Source organism: Pteropus alecto, unplaced genomic scaffold (genome assembly GCF_000325575.1).
Source record: "Pteropus alecto unplaced genomic scaffold, ASM32557v1 scaffold333, whole genome shotgun sequence".
In the NCBI taxonomy this organism is placed as follows: Eukaryota; Metazoa; Chordata; class Mammalia; order Chiroptera; family Pteropodidae; genus Pteropus; species Pteropus alecto.
In genome coordinates, this window is record NW_006433879.1 from 2,142,804 (window position 1) to 2,149,671 (window position 6,868).

General features: G+C 37.7%; 1 pseudogene; it reads left to right on the forward strand.

Annotated features, from left to right (window-relative positions):
- The first annotated feature begins 3,487 nt into the window (after nt 1–3,487).
- Nucleotides 3,488–4,506, forward strand: LOC112477017 (annotated as a pseudogene).
- The last annotated feature ends 2,362 nt before the right edge of the window (nt 4,507–6,868 follow it).

A 6,868-nucleotide genomic window follows, 5' to 3' on the forward strand; every position in this document is an offset into this window, starting at 1 on the left:
ATGAATTATAGAATAGTAGTTATCAGAAGACTATAGTGTAGTGGTTACTAGTGGGGTGGAAGGGGGTGGGCGGTAGATGGGGTAAAGGGGGTCAAATATAAAGGGGTAGGGGGAGGGTGAAGTGGGTAAAAGGGATCAAATATATGGTAGCTGAAGGAAACTGTACTTTGGGTGGTAAACACACAAGAGAATATACAGATGTTAAATTATAATGTACACCTGTATATAATTGTATTAACCAATGTTACCCCAATAAACTTAATTTAAAAAAAAAGATTATGAATTCAAGTTTTTATTGTCATTGAATACTCTTATAAAAAATACTTATTTATAATTAATTACTTTCTTTGGCTAAGCACTGCTCTCCATATCCCAAGTCTTCCTTAATTTAATTATCGATATTTTTACTTTGTTTTGCTGGAATAGATTATTCAGGAATTTCCAATTGGGCTTCTAATTGGTAAACTTTCTGAGTTCTTAAAGAGCTTTATTTTTACCTTGTATTTAATTATTTTTACCTTGTATTTAATTTTTTTTTTTTAGGGGGGGAATAGAGTCTAGTTCAAACTTATATTCCAACAACTTTGCTTTCAAAAATCCTGTCTTTCTTTTTGAGAAATATGATTCCAATCTGATGCTCATTCCTTTTTAGAGAAACGACATTCTTTTTTGTTTTTCTTTGTTAGCCTTTAGGACAATTTTGCTTTTCTGAAATGTCACCACATTTTTTATATGTGACTTTCTATTGTCCTACCTAACATCCAGTGGGCTGCCTCGATATGAGGGCTCTTTTCTTCTTTTCTGAAAATGTTATCTTCTGTTATTTATTTCCTTTCTTCAATTCTGCTGTTTGTTTTCTTTTGCAAGTTAAATTAAGCAAAATTTGGAAGTATTTAATAAATCCACCTTGTCTCACAGTGATCCTTTAATATTTTCCATTTCTTTTTCATTTTAAAAGAATTCTTTGTTGCTAGCTTCCAGTTTACAAATTAAATTTTCATCTATTTTCATTCTGCTTTGTAAGTCATTCTTTTATTTTATTGATCTACTTTTTTCTCCATATCTCTAAGGTTTTGTTTTCACTTATGTATAAAATACTTTCATCCATTTCTGCAATATCATATCATTAAAATTAATTCTACTTATTCTAAAGAATATCCTATTACTCTAAACTTTGTTTCCTAAGGCAATATTCTTTGTGATTTCAAGCCAATGTTTGGAGATTCTTGTTATGTGAACATCTTTGCGTGTTTTTTTTTCCTTGAATGCAGAGTAGATGAACATATCTTGCTGCTGGGTTAGGTTTGGTATGTATTGTTATACTTCTTATATTTATATGTACTGAATAAATGGCATCAGTCTTCCCAGGTAGACAGTCTATCCTGGCACTTCAGTATTTTCAATGGTAGATTAATCAGCAATGTCAATCACTGACTTTCTTACTTTACATAAGTTATTTGAATTCTCTGATTCTCAACTTTATAATCAGTACAATGGGTACAGCACAAGAATAGGATGAGGATTTAATGTGACCTTGCGAGTCTGTACCCTAGTGCTTGACACATAGAAAACAATAATACAAATATGAACTGCCATTTTAGTTGGTTCAGATTAGAACCTAGTAGTGGAGAAATTGACACCCACAGGAATAAGTCATTTATAATAGAACTGGTACTGTGATGATGATGGATGAAGAATTTTGACCCAAGAAATTTTTCAGTGCCTTGCTCACTGTCTCCTCATAGTAATCTTCCACTTTACTTAGGTCTTCTCTTCTGAAAGTTCAGATGTAAGGAGACCTGAGGACACCATGCAGCCCTGCAGTGTGGAGGTGAGCACACTAGACCAGGCGTGGGCAAGAGAACTCTTTAACAGTAAGATGTTCACAGCTTTCTGCTAAGGATAGGAACCCACAGCGCCACTCGGGGTTTCTATCCTCCAGGCCCATCTGTTCTGTGTTTTTTATTCTGATTTCTACTGGTAGCTTTTGAGGACAGCTGAGCATCTTCTTTCTTCCCAAGAACTGAACAAGGCAAACTATAGCCAAAATCAGCAGCTGTTAGTTTGCTTAATAGGGAAAATATCTCCCAGAGCTGCCAAGGATATATGATAGAAGGGGATTGAAGAAGCTCGAGGTTCTTTTCCCAAGACATAAAGCAAATTTTAGCGCGCGCACACACACACGCACACACACACACACACACACACACACACACAAAGTCTCCACATGGCTCACTTCCTCCCTCAGATTCCATAGGGGAGATCTACTTTACAGTCAGTCTTAGGAGAAGCATTCTCCAAAAGGATGGTCAGGGTTAGAGACAAGCTGCTATAAGGAAAGATGACAGGCAAATTCATCCAACCATTTTCATTGCCACTCGTACCTTGCCTGGTTGACCACTTGATAAGCTTCTAGGCAACTCTGGCCCTAGACTCTGGTTGGCCTGAGACCCACTGATTCACAAAGTTCTGCAACTACTGTGCCCTTCCGGGTATGGCCTCCCCTTTTGCATTTTCACAGGAGTAGGAGACCTAATTAGAGGTAAGATCAGATCAGGGACTCACTTTTGTTTCAATCTAAACCATAGAAAAGGAAAATCAGAACTTTTTCTCTCATTCAGGGCTCACCATTCACAGCCTTTTCTTTTCCAGTGAAAAAGTCAAGCTGGAAGGTATTTCAGGATTTCACAGTCATGATGTCTTCCACCTACACATGATTCATTCTTGTTTTGGAATTGATCAAAAGAAACCTGGTTGTAAACAATACTGCTGCATGAATAGGACCAGGAGGAAAGATGGGGAAGAGGTGTTCTTGTGGTCGGGTGCTGATATACCATGCTTGGGGAGCATTCACATTAGGATTAACAATGGAAATATGCATTTGATTCATTTATTTATTTATCCTTCATTCAATAGCTATTTACTAAGCACATTGGATTCTAAGAGCTAAAGAAGGGACAAAAGTTAGTTTATTTAACAAGTGTATATTGAGCACTTACTATGCGCCAGGCTCTGTGCTACAGGCTGTACATCAGTAATGAGTGAGACCAGCAAGCTCCCTTACCTCATGGAGCCCACACTCTGCTGGGGAAGCGTTTCCAAGATCCCAGAGCCAGTGTATGAACCCATTTGAGGGTCAGAAGGACTCCATAGTGACTGGACCAGCATATTTTACACAAAGCACAGTGTTTCCAAGGCAATTTCAGAAATATTACAAAATCTATATCTTTAGTAAGAGCAGGACCTTGTTTGCACCCCTGGGAGACTCAACCTATAGTTCTATGACATGAATACTGGGATATGCTTGAAGTCTTTCATCAAAAAATGTAAAATTTATATCTATCTTGGTCAGATAATGAAACTATTTGTGCCTGAAATGTTAGCAATGAAGTTCACCTCTTTAAAGACAATTTTAGTAAGATTGTAAGTAACTTTCATTTCCAAAAATTTAATTACTGTGTTATCACTTGGACACAGGGGACTCTCTATGTTCCAAAACATAAGAGTGCACTTTCATTTGTTAGTTTTTATCTGTACCTCAATTTTAACGGACCTCATGTAGCCACTTTAGGCAACAGCCACTCCTCTAAGGTTAATAAGGTTGTGATGCTATCAAATAAAAAAGCTACTGCTGCAATATAATAGCTAAAAGAGATTTGACAAGACAGAAACTTCCTATTACAGGAACTAAATGATACATTAGTTTGCAACAAATAGAGAAAGTGCTCTAATCCATTCAATTTCCAAAACATAGCCCTATTTATGATGTAATTTGGAATTCTAGTTTTACTGAGTTTTATGCTATTCATTGTTTCGTGCCTGCTAAAGCAACAATTTCAACCTGAAATGTGACCCTGTGTTCTAAATGCAGCTTATTTAGTCCTCATGGCCATATATTAATGCTAGATAGATTTAGAAATCTGAGGGACAGATGAAATCAAGGGCTGTTAAAAAATACAAATCTATTTCTGAAGCCGTAGCCTCTGATCCTACATCTTTTGCTTGGTGCCCAGATGGGGAACACATTTTAACTACCATGCATGTTCCCAGGTTGTACATTAATATCGAGTATGAACTTTGGCATTATGCCAGCTCCGTCCCAGCAACCATTTTTGTATGAACTATTTCCAGCAAAAATAGCTTACCAAGCAGTTCCAAGTGACGTATCCAATAACCTAAATTTCCAAGGGTTAGTAAACTACCACCTGTAAAAAATAAACTAGTCACCAATTCCAAGCTGCCAGAGGAAAAACTATCCCAGAATAAGAAATCATAAACAGGAAATGATAAGCCATTATCGAAAGCAGCGCCTAAAAATCAAAGGAAATGTGAGGCTAAGAAAGCTGCAAAGCGGGAAATAATAAGTGACAAGAACCAAAATTTAGCACCTACCCCTGCCCCACAGAGCACACCACGAAATATTATGTTTCCATTAACATCTGGAGTCACTAAAACAGACAAAAAATTCAAGAACTTAAAGAAGACCTGAAAGCAATTGAATCTTGAAAGAACAAGCAGAAACTGAAACAGCTAGAAAAGTCAATGAGTTGGAAAAAAATTTAAAAGATACCACTCTCTCCAGAGCTGGAAGATTTGGAATTGGTTCCTTTAAAAATTCACAGAAAGAAAATTGTTAGCTTAACTCAGTGGAAATACATCTGTAGAGCACCCTGAATGTTACCTGTCCATCACGCAACCACGCTTACTGCTCATCTATAACTCATCATTTATGCAAGCATTGACATACATGTGCAATTAGTTAATGTCTATTAAATTGATTTTTCCTACCTTTCAATACTTGTTATAGAAGAGATATGAATTTCACAGCTAAGCTCAGCAGACTGAAAGTCAAATATCATTCTTATTTAGCACTATTTTCCATATAAATGACTAATGGCTTTTTAAATTAAAACAAATATAACCTATTAGATTGGTTAAAGGAATACAGTGCAAAACAAACCAAGAGAACAAAAGTTTGTTTCTGTGACTTTAGAATGAGTATTAGTTGTTTTTTTGGTTGTTTTTTTTTAAATTGTAATAACTCACTAAGTTGTTCAGTAGAAACTCAATACAGTAATTTTGGGCAAAACAGAATTGTTTTATAGTCCACTTCCTTCAGGAGTCTTTAAAGTTTCCTTTATTGTATTTCTAATCCAAGACTCGGGCTCTGCTCTATCCAATGATGACCGCCAGAAAAGTCTTAATATGTGCTTGAGTGTCATTTCTCCTTAAAGGAGACCTCTGTGGTGGCCTGGGATGGTCAAAGATGAAGCCTGGACACAGATTCTGGTGTGCTGAGCCTCTCATTTATTTCTGCATATGTATTTCGTGACTCCCACAAACTAAGCTTTGTCTAAACATAGTCAAATAAAATTTTAAAAATCCCATTCAGGGTTGTCAGGAAGGACATTAATAATATATGTGAAAGTTGCTAACAGATAGCAGAACTTTAAAAAAGAAAAATAGTGAAATTAAAGTAGTAGAACATGGAAAAGAGAATACAATATGGCATGAAAGAGATCCAGAGAGACTGCTTTCAGAAACCAGAGGCCGGCGACTCCATCAGGTCCTGACCTGTGATGCTACCTGCAGATGAAGCCTGGGAATTCATTGTGATTTAGAGGGAGTTTCTGGGCAGAAGCAAGTCTCTGTGAAGTATGCAGTAGAGGCCAGGAATGGCTGAAGTTTGTGAGGAGGGCACCGGCCACACAAAGAGTGGTAGCTCTCCTGTGGTTTCTCTTTTCAATTTTTATCTTGAATACAACTCTTGAGTTGTTTACACTGTTGCAGGACACAGGCTTTTCTTTTAAACTTTATGTAGCTAAGCCTAGGTATGACCTGGATTCATGTTCTACCTGTTCTGGACAACTATGCTAGTTCTCTCTTTGGGCAGCAGGATGCTGGGCTCATTTGAGCTTCATACACTGGAAGGCAGGCTGGGACACAGGGAGCAGTTCCTGCTGTGTGCTGTTTAATGCTTCATTGACGGTGACTAGGGACAGGGCAAATAGACATGCTGATGCCCCAGGACACCTTTGGACTGAGGTCATTGGGAAGTGAATAGTACTTAGGGCAGTAGCTGAGGAGGTGGGACTCTTCTGAAAGGAAAAGGCAATTCTCATGGATGAAATAAAGGTTCTAAAGTCAACATATCTTGCCATTGCCCACGGGGGGGAAATAAAAATAAAGAGTTTCATTTTCTTCCTGTATATCTTTCCTTACAATAACCCACCCAAATGAGCAATGCCACAGAGTCTCTGATAAGGTGAGCTGGGCTCACATGGAAAGCAACGTGTGAAAGCCTCTGCATGTGAAAAAAACAGTCCTTCCCACCAGTCCTAGAGAAAGTTCTGGAATTTCTCCTCGCACAGCTGTAGCTCTATAACCCACATCCTAGAGAAACTGCAGGAAAAAAACCTTGATTTTCCTCAGTTCCTGGAAAACCATTTGAAGTCTGGTTCCTGTCATTGCTGCAGTCAGATCCTTTCTCTGGAAGTACCTGATTAAAGAGTGTGACCAACAGATTTATTCTCAGGGCTGAAACCAAAGATAACAAAAGGGTTCAGGAATGCAATTGATGAGTAAGAATCTTCAAGATCAAGCCAAACTTTATAGAAGGAGAAGGGAGAAGAGAAAGAAAGATATTTCCACCTTTGCTTCTGCTTTATTCCAGCTAAGAAACCACACAGTCATCCATCCTGCCTGACTCTCAGGACTTTTGTGGGGGTATGGAGACCCAGGTAGCATGCTTATCATTTATACTCTCTTAAAATCAGCATCATACAACCAAAGGCCTCATTGGAATCTTCTCTCTAACCATTTCATAATAAGAAGATGTCATTTTGTTCACATAAATGTAGAGTTTAGT